This window comes from Wasmannia auropunctata, unplaced genomic scaffold (genome assembly GCF_000956235.1).
Source record: "Wasmannia auropunctata unplaced genomic scaffold, wasmannia.A_1.0 LD335828.1, whole genome shotgun sequence".
NCBI classification, from domain to species: Eukaryota; Metazoa; Arthropoda; class Insecta; order Hymenoptera; family Formicidae; genus Wasmannia; species Wasmannia auropunctata.
The window spans coordinates 3,393,830-3,409,863 of record NW_012027062.1 but is presented as its reverse complement, the minus strand read 5'-3'; the positions used below and the strand labels follow the sequence as shown (position 1 = coordinate 3,409,863).

At 40.5% G+C, this 16,034-nt stretch overlaps 1 protein-coding gene across 5 annotated transcripts in view; it reads left to right on the top strand.

Annotated features, from left to right (window-relative positions):
* Positions 1 to 16,034, top strand: part of LOC105455998 (tubulin polyglutamylase TTLL4) — a 140,159-nt gene that overhangs the window by 48,850 nt on the left and 75,275 nt on the right. The window lies entirely within an intron of this gene.

Below are 16,034 nucleotides of genomic sequence, written 5' to 3'. Positions count from 1 at the left end.
AACGAATCGAACCGTATTGAAAGAGAATTCAAGACGATTCAAGGGTTGATTCGTCATCGTCATCGTCGTCGCCGTCGTCTCGTTTCTCACCGGGAAAACCTGTCGCGCGCACCACCGACTGCACCGATGCGCACATGCAACGCGGTTTCCACAGCTGCCGTTGTGCAGCCCTTTTTCTACGTTTTCACCAAGCACACCAGGTGTGCGATTGAAATTACCAATGTCGCAGATTTTCGCTGAAAACAGAAAAATTAGTCCGTGAGTAACTAAATGTTTTAGTTATTGCACTTGTCGCTAACATCCCGAACTTTGACTCACAATCAGAGATCTTTTATTCCACGATTCAACCCTTTCACAGGTGCAGCCTGTCGGGAGGGAAACCCTTTTCCGTATTGTTCGCGAGTTTCCGTTAATCCTTTCGGTGCTTCGCAGGTAAAAGGGTTGAAGCTCTAGGTTAGCGGATCGGAGAGTTGAACAGAAAATGTCTGATTAACGGTGCGGTAGGAATTATTTGTGGTGAACTATTTACCGATGTGCAATGTGCAATGCTTTTCATCGTAATTTGAGATTGTTCTCAAATTTTCTCAAATTCTTCTTGACTATTTGAAAAATCCAAAAGTAAATTCTATGATATTTTTAAAATCATACAGATTTATATTTTTAAGAATTCCATGACATGTTAATTATTGATCAAAATAGTTTATTGATACAAATAGTAATTTGATAAATAATTTGACCATCTGCGAAGAATTTAGAAAACTACAATACTTTCTAAAGGCATGTATACATTTGTATTTTTAAAATTTCCATGTGTATATGGTGTGTATTCGTATACTTTATCAAATCACTGCTTTTAAACTATTTTTATCAATAAACTTAAATAAGAAGTTTGAATTGCATTGCGCTTTCAGTCGCTTTCGGTCTATCCTACGAATATACAATTTACATTTTGAAAACAATTACATCACGAATAAAAAGCGTGTGAATCGAAAAATAATCTTTTAGGAATCGCGAAAGAATGATGCAACTTTAGGAAATATAAAACGAGATTTACTCGAATAAGAACTCGAATAAAAGATTTTTTTCTGAAGGAGCCCCTTGCAAGTTTGAACAGGTCCGTTTCGCCATTTTGCTCAAAGGAATGATTTCTGCTCAAGAAGAAAAGATTTCGTTTTGTGTGACGCGTTACGTAAACTCGAAATGCTCGCGGCAGATCCCTTGCATCGAATCCGCCGATGCAGGTTTGAACGTGCACGGGGCATTCAGGGTCCTCGCTTTGATCGAGTTTCTTCACGTGCCAGCGGCAAATGAGACGTGTTCGAACTTGCGCGATCTTCCGCACAGATCAGTATATGAGCCTCGTTTCAAAATCTCGCGTAAGATAGGACGATCCTGCCGGATGCGAGGACCTGCCGCGACGCTTAAAAAGCGAATCTAACGTGGGTGAGTGCATTCTCGGGGGGAGGAATTGGGATTGTGTTGTGAGAAAGTCTCTTTAAAGAGGCGCATTCTAACTCTCTCGAATGATGCTCCGACACGTATTTTTCAATGGCGAATTTTGTCATCTTAGATACGCCATAGAAAGAGGAAGGATTCGTATGCGGACTACTGTATCTACGACGCATAAATTTTGTTTCGGGATATTCTTCAAATTTTCATCCGCCGCTTTTGTATAATGCTGAACTGTCGATGCAAATCTTTTTCCAACATATTCTTTAGATTTATAAAAAGAAAACTTTGCGTTTCGAGATTGAATTTTTCTCACAATACATTTTTTAAATCATATATTGCTCTAATATATATCTGATATATATATATTTTTTTTTATTTAAAATTAAATAGCTTAAATTTTAATTTTTTTAATTGTAAGAATTATTTGTCACCATATTAAAATTATTCGTTTCACATTTTTATTAAGAACTTGAAAATCCAAATCCCGAAACGTTAATTTCGACATCAACACGTTTATGATGAACTTAATAAGCTCCAAGATCAACACCGAAGATCCCAATATCAATATCAAACATTACTCGGTACACCAAATTCGAGAGACTCGACAAACTCCTTGGAGGACTTCGCGATGATATTCCTTCCTTCGATATCGACCCTTCGGATCCAAAATCCGTAATCTTCCATAGTGTCTTGCGCGTCGAGCTCGGAAAGATCCGTTTCCATTTACGAATCGCCATTATGTCCCTAAATAAACAGCTGTTCCTCGCAAGCCCTGCACCTATGTAAACACAAGATTTCTAACGAAACTCTGCCGCATGCTCGATCGATATGTGTGATTCGCCCGGAATGGGGGTGAAGAAGAAAAAAAATTCCGAGCGGAGGGAGAGTTTTGAAAGAAGAGTGTCGGTGGGAGAGAGGGTCGCATTGAAGATCGCAGGACCGTGAATCTGCCTCCGGGGCACGGATCCATTCTTAAAGGATTATCATTATAAATTATACATTTCCCTTCTTCCCTTTCTGTGCCGCCCTCCTACGCTGCTGCCGGATGACCGGTAGCAGCTTAAGGATTTCTATCACTGGATTAGCGTGGACCGTGTCATCGTGGTATCCTGTCTATTCGATTCGTCTTCCTTCGGGAGAAGAGATGCTCACGGATTCTTTTTCGTTTCGCACTTTACGGTCTTTTTTCTTGGACGCTGCGTTCCGTTCGCACGTGAGTAACATTCGGCTTCATCGTGTGCGTTTTATTTTTGCGGAGTCAGACGCGGATGTGTAGAGCGATATTGCGCAAGACTAATCTCAAGGTAAATCCACCGTATCCGCAAATGTGGAAAATTGCAATGGACATGGAGTTAGGATCCTGAATCAAAGACAGAAAAAGATATAATAAAAAAGGAAACTTTGTAAAAAGACTCGCTTAGTAAATATACGTATATTATATAAATATATGTATAAAATTGTAGTAATCAATAATATTGGATAACAATCTTTATTATTAACATACAAGTTACTAGTAAATGCATAATGGTGATTTTATTTGAAAATTGCGCTTTTTCTCTTTCTCTCTCTCTCTCTCTCTCAATTTTATTGATTTCTATAAATATATTTCATGTTATACTCAAAATTATTTTCTTTTGAAAATGAAGCAATTTTAAGAATTTTAATTTAATAATTTAATAAGAGTTTGATAAAAAAGCGTTTGACTAATTGAATTGAGATTCTGATTTATTTCTAAAATATTTTTTATAATTTTTCTGGATACATAAAAATCTGTGATGATGCAGGACGGCGCTTAATTTCGTCGCGCGCGATTTATTTATACGAATCGGTGTCTATTAAGTATCGGCGCTTCACAAAACGCTCGATGCCGATTCATTTCGTTGATACGATGACATTCTTCTGAGTTGCTGTGCCGTTTGGACTCGCCCCGAATCACCAATGTACGATAACAATTATTCGAAAATGCTCGTTCGAACGTCAGAGGCGACAATGACTTTTCGCGAAGATGAGACGACGACCATCACCGACGGCGTCCCCTTCGTCTTTGTGCCTTCCAAATCTTTTTACGTACACGTAGAGGAGCAGTTTGATGGGTCTCTTTGGTCGGGGCCAGAATCTTTTCTCGTGCGCGAAGGGTCCTGTGGGCGGAGCGGTTGGCCGAGAAAGGACCTCATTCGAGTCCGGCGGCGAGGATTCTCTAGGATCCTGACCAGCGGGATAAGGAACGAGCTTTCAAAGGGGCTGAAATTGAACACGTGCAAGGGTGAGTCAGAGCAGCAGAAGGAGAAAGCGAAAAGAAAAAGAAAGAGAGAAGAACAGGCCCCAGTCTACGTGGGCCTTTCGAAGATTTCTGCGTCAGATAACGTTATTCTCGCAGGGCTGCAGTTTTACCTTTTCTATAAACTCCATCATAACTGTCATAATTATCTCAATAAGATTTGTTGTCCAAAATGTAATTTGTTTCAGTATGTTTTATCAACATAATAAATCTCTTTATCTTTTAATACAAAAATACATTAAATACCTTTTTTATTAGAGACATTCTATAAGAAAATTATTATAAATTTTTATAAGTTATTATATTTATGTTATTATAGTTTTATAAATTTTATATTATTAAATTAAAATATTTAATTTATAATTTCTTTGTACGATATATTTGTCTTAAAAATAATTTGTTTTTTTAAATAATACTTGATACACTTGTTTTAATTAATTGATGAGAATTAATTGATTATTAATTGTTTTTAAGAATTTTAAGAATATTGCCAAAATTGTTGATTTGCAAATACGGAGAGATAAATTAACAAATTGCATTTTGGAAGGCTTCTTTATAAGAGATCTTTATAAAATAATTACGTGATTATTACTCGGCAAAGTTTAAAAATATTTATTTCCGTCGTTTTCATTTCTAGAGAAAAATTAAGCGATGGTTTCCCGTTCGGAAATGTCTGATTTCATAAATGGGTCTCTTGAAACTGCTTCTTAGGATCGAATCCGGCCCTGCGTGCCTCGAGCTCATCATCTATCTCGTCTATCCTTCGGAGTCGAGACTCCTAGATATCTCTTCGCGCTCTAACCTATGCCTATGCCTAGAGAAGCCACATTTTTTCTCATCCGCGTCCGGCATATCCATTAGAACACGTGCATCCACTGCCCGTAACAAGTGCCCCGTCAATGCTATAAACCCCCAAGGGGCACAAAAAACCGTGGTCCATCCAGCGAGAGAGATTCCCCTTTCCTCTCCTCTCCCGTATTCTTCCCTCCTTCCATTTCTCTCTGCTCGTCTTCTTCCTTGCAACGTCCGAAATAGCCTAATGACTATTATAATCTCCCTGTACGTCGGTGGCACGATTTCTTTTATCCTTCGCGCGAGGACGCTTCCAACGCGGGAAAAGAAATCTTCCGTATCATTACGTTGGCGTGATGAACAACAGGGGGGGAAAAGTCCCTTCCGTGTTATTATAAGGTGATTTCGTGGCGTGCATGGAAATTGGTATCTCTTCTCGCGTGAGACTCTTCTGCCTTTTTGTACGCGCTCTCCGCGTGTCTGGAAAGATAACCGGATTTTCCGTGGAAACGCATTTTTTCCCCGCTGCGTTGTGGCTTGCAATTAAACGTATACCAACTTTTTTTTCTTACCTCGACTATTCCAAATAATGATAATAATGATAATAATCATAATACATTAAACAACTTCCAATAGTCATTTTATTTTAAATAAATAAATTAAATACATTTTTATACAAAAGTTTAATAGATTAGATATAGTTTAAGATTCCATCATCGAAACAAAAACCCTAAAGCTGCATCTTAAACTTTTCTCTCCACACCCGAAAAATGATATAGTCAAATTACATGCTTGAAAACTTCCAATTACACTTCCATTTCAATGACCCGTAAGATTTAGAAGGGCCTTTTAGTTTGGTCAATATTTTGAACATCGCTAAATCCCTCGTAATTTCGTAATTTTTTTTTGTGAATCATCGAGCGTGTGTTGCTCCTTTTCGGCGGCGACGGCGCGGTGATTTCCGCTCGAAAGAAAACATCGCAAGACCCTCCGTCGCGAGTGGCCCAAGGAGAGTCTCGATTTCTTACCTCGAGCTTTTCTTTCGCCCGACGATGTTCTCTCAGATCGCGTTATGCGACGCTTGACGCAACATTATCGTCGCGTATAGTTCCGAAATCGTGTTATTAAATCACTTTAAAAAGATTTAATTACAGTGGCCTTTTTCGGCACGACTCGGCCAAAAATAACGAATGAGGCATCCGACTCTCGCATCAGCTGACAACAAGAACGAATCCGAGCAATTACTTCTCCATACACGGTCTCGCCTCTCGAATGATCACCGTAACTGGTTGGTCCCTCCCTCGAAACAAAAATTACTCTGCCAAACTCGTTGCCGCCACCGTTGTGCAATCAACACGAGGTGTTATTTTAACCTGCAACGCGTGCCTCGTTCGCGATATTTCATATTTCAGTTTTCTGCAGATAATTTTCTATTTCCTTCATAAAAGAGAAAGTTTATTGCAGCAAAAAAAATAAGCATTTAATAATTGATTTTGTTTTATAATCAAAATACGGAGATATTAAATATTAATAGAAGGATTCTGATAAATTAATTTTCAAAATATAACAGAAATTTAATTATTTAAAGATTTTCAAGTTGACTTTCATTGAGATTTAATTTGGAGTTAATAATTAAAAATATATAGATAGAGATGTGATAAGTATTACGAAGCTGATTAGTTCATAGCAAATATGAAGGAACGAATTGCTCGATATAAAGTCTGCTCGTAAAATTTGTCGCGATTCTTCGCGCAGGAGTTGCCTCATTTCTAGCCGAACAATCAGTGCGGATGATTCGACAGCTGGTGCTCGTCTCTTTGATGGCAAAGCAGGCCTTGTAAATAACATTTAACCGAGAGCATGGAGGGAGGGAGGTGTATTGATAGCTTGTAGAGAAGCGGCAGTGACCTGTCGTCACGGAATATTAGGGTGGCGATCACGCGAAAGAAGGGTGGTTGCGACAAAAGTGGCTCGTCCGCGAGGAAAGAAAGAAGAAGTCGGCGGAGAGTCCCGAAATCGGTATATCGGTCGGCTCAAAGGCAAGAAACGAGATACCGCAGGCCCGAGCTAACGCGGCGGAACGGGTGGTCCCCGTTCGTGCATTTTAGACCGCTACCGCTTCTCTTTACCTTCCTTTGAGCGCTTCTGCCTCGATCTTTCCACCGGGCAACGCGAAAATCGGCGTGACGCGATTGCCTTTTCAACCTCTCGACGATCGCGGATTTTTTTTCCGCGGCCGTCGATTTTATTCAACACCTTGAATTCAGGCGAACAATTCGGGTGGTTGGGATCTTCGAAAGAATTCCAACCACCGTGAAAAATCGGGACATACAATACAGTATACCGTGTGCATCATCCGTGCCGCGGAAAAGTGGCGCGAAAATTCTGCGGTGCGGCGTGTCGACCTCGCGTGGAAAATTATTTCGATCTAGAACGGACTCGCTGAGTAATTTTCTTATTCGGTATCAACTTCATGCTCGTTCCGACGAGATCGAGCGGTGGAGTGTGGATTGTCGGATCGTCACGGATTATGTTTGCTGAGGCTCGAAATGTGTTTGTCAAGTCAAACAATTTCATTGATCGTGTCCAATTTTAGAGAGCCCTTCGAATTGGTTTATGTGCGCGAATTTCGTGAGTGAAGATTACGAAATTTCTCTGCAATGCTCAAGCAATTTTTAAGTAATTTTATTCCTTACAAAAAAAAATTAAAACTTTCTGCGACACATTGCCGAATAATATGAGAAAAATTATAATTGAGATCAATTCATTAAATATTGTTCTTATAACTCAAAACTGCAAATTTTACATTATTGCAAAATCTTGTTTATGCCTTTTAGTAATTTTTTTTATTTTTTGTAGAAGATTGCAAAAAGTAAATGCTTTTCGAAAAATATGAATTTACTTGTATTTATATAGATTAAATTTTAAAGCTTTATCTTATTAAGCTGTATCTTATTAAGAAAACTGAGAAACTACTTTACGCTGGTCGTGACAATCTACAGAAAATATAGCTGAAAAGTGAGACAGCACCGTGACGACGATTGAAATCAGAGGCGTCATCTTAACGCCGCTAAGAAAGATGATGAATCCATTGTCTGAATTTGTCGATGTTATTCTTTTCTTTCAATAGCTCACCTTTGCCGATCGTGTCATCGATTCGACCATGCGTGCAAGTCCACACCTAGTAGCTTTTTTTTTTATAAGGGCTCGTATCGTTAAATATCTCCGGTGGCGCGTAAAGATGTCCGGGGTAGGACTCGTGTTTTCCAAATACGCGTTTTATCACAGTCTCGCAAGGCCTCTGCTTACGGATCAAAGTAGGACTTAATCGGGCTCGATCTAGGAAAGGATCGAGGCTGCAATAGAGTGCGCTCGTCTTGACGAATCGAACGGTCCGTTACGCATGAACGATCCTTCTCTCACGTCTTTTTGAATCGCGACATACGAATTTAGCTGCGAAACGTGCAAGAGCGGAGGATTACACATCGCGAGGACTTAGGGTCTGCTTAGAGATCCTTTACGCATTGATCCTACAATCCCATGGAGTTTACACATAGGGAATTATGCGCGCGGATTCACAATGTGTGTGGCTGTTACAATGTATATGTACATAAATATTAAGAATTAAATATTCTGTGCAAATAATTTACTAAAATTTTAAATGAAATCAATTTCGATCATTTAACTATTATTTAAAACAAGGTTCCTTGCGATAAAGATCTTTAAAATAACAATCTTTTTTTAAATTATGTACTGCAATATATAACTGGAATATGAAAAAATTTTTATTACTTGATAGATTGCTATTCCAAGGAATAGTGATATTATAAACTTTTAATACGCAGGTCTTTTTTCATACCTTTTCGGAATTAAATTAATACTAACAGTTAACTACCCTTCGTATAATAGTAATCTATAAACGAGTCTGCTTATTGATCTATGGATCGAGATTGTAATATATCGACACGTATAACGGAGGTCCTTTGGAAAACTCGAACACCTGCACCCTCTCGTCGAACTTAGTTAGCCCGCATTGGGTTCTGGATCCTTTCTTCGTCCTGTCAAGGGCAGGTCCCCGCCCACAAGCCTGCGAGGCCGAGGCTCCTATAGAAATTGCGTAGCGATCCCAATTTACAGGCTCGCTCCCTCATCTTGTTCCCCCGTCTTTCTCTCTCACTTTGTCCTGGTTTCATCTTCTTATGTAACGCGGGCTGAACTGTAGATACCGTTTTAAACTAATTTGACTCGTAGCGGAGCGAATCTGCCGCCGGAAGTAGTAGGGTCCCGCTTTGTAGGATCACCGATCCTACGAACGAGCGACGGAGAGGAGCAGGTTGATGCCAATTAGCGATCCTGTACCGTTAAATGACGTGACTCCGCTCGATTTTCATGAGTTTCTAATTTAATCGCCAAGTGGGTGTCCAATGGTCGACCGACAACGTTCAACCCCTGCACGAGATTCTGTCGTATCACCATATAATATTATGACTCTGATTGATCCTGATTCAGCGCCGTTTTCGTTGATGTTCACAGAATTTTGATTGCCACGAGAATTACGCGTCAGCGTTATTTTCTATTGAATAGCGTAACCTTTTTTACTATCGCCATATGGTGTTATAACGATGGAGAAACTTCACTTACAATCCGATTTTACGTAAAACGATGATTATATTATATAAAACTTCGAGTTTGGGCGAGAGAGAGAGAGAGAGAGAAAGCTAGACGCGCACGAATGCGTATATTAGATGTGAAATCACATCCTATTTTCTATCTCGTGACTGTTCGCCAACTTTTCGTGATTTTTAATTAATTAATTATTTGATATATATTACAATCCGCGGCGTTTTTACTTGGCAACAAAGTTTGGTGAAGAAAGAATTTTATATTATAATTTTTTATTATTCTCTCTCTCTCTCTCTCTCTCTCTCTCTTTTAAAAGGTTTCACTATATTTCAATAAGTATTTCCAAGCGCAAGTTGGTAAGGGTTCAATTGTGTGCCCTTTTCACGCTTGCTGCGGCTCGAGCATTCGTTCATCCAAAAGTGGGACTCCGAGAAGAAGCGGTGCAGAATCTGCTTTCACTATCTGTGTCTGAGTGGTACACCGAAGATGCTTCCTCTGGCGAGGAGGAGGTTTTTAACACCCGGAGACTTTTACGGCCGGGATCACCTTGGGCGGTGAAGGGCGGCCTGTTTTCGTCTCGAAAGGGCCCGGGCTCTCTTGCGGATATCTTATGGCGATACTTAGTTGCCAGACGCCGGGTACAATTAAACGCGAGGTATTTAGGAGGCCATAACACTCGCGAGGGTTTGTTTTCAGAACTGTAAAAGGAGAAGCGCGAGATTTACGAAGATTTTAGAAGAGATGCGGCGATTAAATTAACGGTTAATTAAGTTAATTTCATGCGGAATATACATATATAATGAATAATCATTACCGAAGAAGAGAGTATTGTAAGTTTCCTTTACGTGCACCTAACGAGGTGTAATTTCTGTAAATGTTCAGTAAATTCCAAGGAACATAAAACCGCGTAATTTTACTTTATTCGTGAAATCTGCTTTACGACTGAAAATTACGCGTTCTATAATTAATCGATAATGATATTCTCTAACCGTTGTAAACCATACGATTTTTAATCAATTTGTTTTTTAATATTTTGAAAAACTGGTTATTGCAGAAAAGATGTAAAATAGTAAAAAATTAATTACATATTTTTTAGGATAGTATTGTTAAACTCGAAACTATAACTATATAATAGAGGAGCAGAAGAAGAGAAAAATTATAATAATCATACGCATTTTATTCATGGTGGCTATTTAGAATAATTATATAAAATTTGTTTCGATTTTTTTAATAACTACTCTACGCTAATCGGCATGATGGAGCTTTGTCGTTATCTTGCGGCTGGTCACGCACCGCGAAGGCGTCAGATCGCGAACCCGAGACGTAACCAGAGAAAATAATAACGTCCTCGCGCCGCCACGCCGGGGTAGAATCTCTAATCCGTATTTCTTCCGCCCTGTAATCCGGCAACACTTGTGACAGCCGCGATGTAGTTAGCGGAGCCCTGCGGGCCTTACGGTGTCACTTTCGACGCCCTCGGAGCTGATCATCCTCATTGACGCGTGAGTGCCTCGCGAGCAGAAGGCGGCCGGGGCCCTTTTGAGAGGCGAAAACAGGCCGCCCCGTTCGCGCCTTCGCCTCGATCTGCCCACGAAGAGACGACCCAAGGGCGTTAATAATAAAAGTGGGGCTCTGCGTGAAAAAAAAGTTCCTGCGGCGACGTGCGGAGGTATAAAGAGGCCAAGGATCGCATTGCCGGGGTGTCAGGGAGACGTTCTCGCGCCCGAACGGAGATAGTGAAAGCGGATTCTCCCCCGCCGCCCGTTCCTCGTAACCCCGATTATTTGTATAGTGAGTTATTGTACGTTACGCGCGCATATTGCGGGCGAGGGAGCGTGAAATCAGCCTCGCGGGCGTCTTTCTCTCGCCCGAGCGGGCGGACGTATAGGTCCGCTTGTTTTATAAATTGCGTATCACGAGTCCCAACTTCGGCGTTTAATCACGCGCTCCGATCGCGAAGGGTCGCTTCCGCGTTCTCGATATCGCAATTCGATTTTTGGTGGAAATAATTGATATACAGATTGCCCTACCTAATGTCTATCATGCATGAATTCTGTGAAATACGCAATCGATTTTTCTTAACAAAAACGAGAATTATTATTTTATTATATTTTAATGTTAAATTGTCTCAAACATTAACTTCAATTTCTATTGAATCAAAGTCTACACATGGAAAGAACAATTTTGCTGAATCCAGAAAATCTGGATTCTAGAATCTGAAAATAATTTTTGTTCGATAATCAAAATAATTTTGTGCGAAAGTCAGAATGATTGCTAGAATATCAAAACATTTTATAGCAATAGTTATTAGTTTTATCATTCCAACAAATTATTTTGATGATTCAACAAAAAAATATTTTCAGATCTGTATTTAGCAAAATTTTTAGACCTTTCAATAAAATCATTCTTTCCGTGCACGATAAGAAAATTTTAAAATAACGTATTTTATCATTAAGATATTTTTTTCAAAACTTTTTCATTTTTAATATTAATTTGTGATCATTAATGATCAGGTTTATATCTACGATAAATTTCGGGATTCGCAGCATCCATTTTTCGCAGATGATGTTGCCTCTCACCGAATCTTCTCACCATTTGTAATAGATATCAAGCTGAGCCGCGGACACATTCTGGATAATACCTACATAGCAACTGATTCTCTCTCTATTGAGACTTTCGTGAACAGCAGTGGGTAAACTTTGGTCAAAAAAAGACAGCGTGTCGCTACTGAAACTTTTCAGAGTCGCTGCTGGATCGCACGCGGATCCAGCGAGCGATGTTGCAATTTCTCGGAGAAAACGACGCTTCCGCCGGGACAATGTCGTTTGTCGTTTGTCGTTAAATATTTTTGTCAGCGCATACATCTTTGTGAGGCTGGCCACCTCGCGGTATCCCACCAGGTGGACGCGAAGAAAAGAGCGAACGAGCCCGACGATATACCGCCGTACGCGCGCTGGACCGTTCACTTCTGGTGGATGAAAAGTGACCAATCCACGCGATTCTATTTCGGAAGTTTCTGCGCGAAGGCTTCTTTTCCCGCTTCCATGACGGTGTCGATCTCATTGTGCGCCGATCGCCCTCGATCGCACCCACACGCTGAGGTGTGTCGCTCAGTTTGTACATCGCGCCGCGGGGGTGGTGAGCCACGTATCGCTTTAAACGAGATGGCTGTTTCCGAAACTCACACGCGCGAGTGTATTCTGAGATACCCGACATACGTACAATCGTGTAGCCTATTGAAGGAAAAGTTATTGCCCGTTTTTAGCTTCCGCAGAGAATGATAATAAATACGCATTGTGCTGCGTATTTCTTTTGGAAACACGAGCCTCCACAAGAGATATACCTCCGAGAAAAATAAATTTTCTCTAAATTGTTCAGTTTGAAGCCATATGGTCCGTTGGTAACGTCACGAATTTATTTAGAGTTCGAAAACTCTTACTTGAGCTTAATCTTAAATTTTCTGTCTAAAATTTATTCTCCGGAGAGAGTAAATCGTATATCTCTCGGGGTTGGCGATTAATGAGACGGTCCGGAGCGATGTCAGCGATTTTTAAGTGCCGCAGCCCGAGACCCTTGGCATCGACGTATTTACATGTATACTTGTTGGACATAAAGTTTTGAGTACACCCGAACTTTTACGATGCGTTTTTTGATCCTATACGAGCGCGTCCTTTATTCGGGGCCCCAATTAGTCGCGCGAGATCGTATTCGATCAGCATCGATATATCTTTTTTTTTTCGTTATATCGCCACCGCCTTGAAACATCCCATAAAACATCCAAGATTATCGTAAAGACTTTTCTTCACGTTGATGTTTTTCTTCGTATCTAATAAAAAACCGGGTATTATTAGTATGTATATTGCATGTGACAGCAAGCAGGTAAGCGATGTTTCGTCGTGATCACAGTGTACTCCAAATTGGACGCCAGTTGCTACTTACGATGAGGGAGGGGGGTGAAAGAGTGGGGTAACTTTTATGGCTCGATGGCGTCTTGAGATCTTTCTCGACTTTTACGAGTTTACAAGGCTTAACAAAGAATCCTCGAGATCTCTTGGTGCGTTGAAATTTTTCAAGCTGAGCCAAACTGGATTGGATTCTCAGGTTTTTTAGGGAGATTGAGTATTCTAGACAACGTTACAATATATCACGCATTTTTCTTATTTTTCCGGAGATATTGCCGTGTACATATATGTTGTTTCTTATAATGCCGTTGAAATGTAAATTTAAATTTGAATCTGAAGCTTGCCTATAATTTATCCTCGCAAGGATTATGGTAATATTGTTGAAAAATCTCGTGATTATTACGGAACATTAATTTATATCAAGGATTATCAAAAAAATTGCGCGCACATTATTTTCGTGATGAAATCTCAATTTTCCGGTAAGTGTTGACGAATTAACACCTATGATATTACTCAAGAGTCCCGTTGAGTTACGGAAATAAATCCTTAACAATGACAAAGCGATGTCAATAGCGGGTCGTTGGATTTGACTGCGGCCCGTTTGCGCCCCCTTTGTGCCCCGTTTGCGCCCCGTTTACACCCCCGATCGCACACAAGGACAAGGATCGGGCCCCGATTCTACGGGTAACCATAACAACCACCGTGGGCTGCCACAATGGGAAGCACGCTACGCTGTTGGACCATCGGCTCAATGGATTTTCCGCAGGATCGCGCAAACACAAGCAAACACGGAGGCGTCCCCGTTTCTTTCGCGTCCAGCAAAATATAAAGGCCTCTTTTCACGTTCTCGCAGCTTCCTGCGAGAGGAGTCATCCATTGTGCCCACCTACGGGGAACACTGACAACTATTTCAGTCGCGAACATGTGTAAAGCCGGGGGATCCGTTTAAGGATTCGCCATTGTTATAAAATAGTATATACATAGAATGTGAGTCATGAGTATTGCGAGGCGAACTTAGGCTGAGGAGGTTAATTGGACAAATCATTGCATTTTTCATTAAATGTTCAAGATAAATCAGAAATAATTATTTGTGTGTGATTTAGTTGTATCCAAAGAGTGCTGTAATATTAGAGTATTTGTGTACTAGTATCACGTTATAATAATTTCTAGATATTATTTCCTTGAAGAAAGAATTAATCTTTTCCCCTCGTTTAAAAGCTGGCGCAATCCGATAATTTAACAGTTTTTCATGACAGCGGCGTTTCCAGATGGCCGCTTGTCTACCCATTTACTGTCGCAACAATGGCTCCGGGGGTCATCGCGAGTCATTTGTCAAAGCTTATGGGATCCTCATCCCGAAATTGAGCATCGTCGCGCCGTACGCGATGGAAATGTGAAACCGGATGCTGGGATTACGGAATCCTGCGAGATTTTTCCGACGGGAGAGAAAGAGAAAGAGAGAGGAAAAAAAATTATTGTAAGCGCTTCCTGTCCGGCATCGAAAAGTGACCCGTATAAAAAATTGGGTATAGTAAGGCGAATCGTCGAAAGAAAAAAAGAAAAAAAATATAGTACTTTGAGTTCCACGTTCCGAACGAGGCGACGATCTCTTCCGTGAGAGAGGAGAGGCAGGTGTGCTACCTGCGTGTAGTGTTACGAGATGCCTAAAAATCCACGAGATACGAGCGTAACAGCGGTAGCGGGTACGGCTAATGCGTGAATCGACCGGGTCCTTCGTGGTGGATTAGAAAAGGGCGGGTTAGAGTTTAATGGGCGCGCAACAGGTGGACCGTTGATTCCGAGAGTCGGTTTCTCGGAAAGTATCGGGCGTTTCGCGTGATGCGAGACTTCGCGTGACACGAGTTGGCTTCTGATTATAGACACGCTCGATGCGGTACATAGGGGGTTGCGAGCTATTATGAGGCACTTTTTTAGCTAGATGTCCGGGAGGAAGGGGCTAGGAAAAAGCTCGTTAGCTGGCGATCTCCCGTAGTGCAGTTTGCACGAATCAAAATGCACAATAAACACGCTCCCATCTCGTTTGCCGGTAAATAAAGCAAGAGTAAGTGATATTATCGTGCATCCAGAAAAAGAGAGTACATATTAATATTGAATTGTCGCATTGCGTAAATATCAGTTACACAAATCAATGTATTTAAGTTGTGAATGAATACCAGTTATATTAACTGTGCGTGTTATAAATATGTAAGAAAATTTCTTATTGTAGATAGCATAATCCATAGTAAGATTTTTTAAATTGATATATCTAAAGCACTTTGAGACAAATTCTGAAGTAAAATCTTACGGACTCATTCATGCGTTGAAATTCTTCGTGACTGCACGATCACTGAAATATTTTTGATAGACGTAATAAAAAAGGTATCGAATGAAATAATACGCATGTATCATCGCGAGACACCGCGTGTTACGGGTTTCTTATTTAAATCGTGTCCACCACAGGTTGAAATCTGAACGCAATCAGCCCGTCTGTAAATTCATCTAGAATATCCAGTTTCATCGTTAAAATCTTAAATTGGGAGAAACCTTTCTGTTCTCAAATTGCGATAGGCAGGTAAAGATCACGTTTCAGACCTCCTCCTGTCTCCCTTTCCTCTCCCGGTCGGGTTATTAATCAGGTGAAACCTCTCGTTGTAACTCCGTGAAATTCAACTCGCGATTTATTGCGGTGAATCCCCGCGGCTGCGTTTCTCTGCGCACGCGGTTATATTCTGCACGCGTTGCGGACGTAATGGAATCAGCATTATACACACCTTGGGTAAGCGATATTTCGATACATAAGAGACACGCACCGCTATACAAGGTCCTTTTTAAAGCCCTTTCACTTCCACTATTTATCATTCTTGCGATCATTTCAAGATCATCAACACTCGCACGTTTAAACGATTTATTTAAAAAATTTCTTGAGCATTTTGTACGAAAGCATTTAAATCAAGAATATTAATATGTAAAGATTGTCATAATTTGAT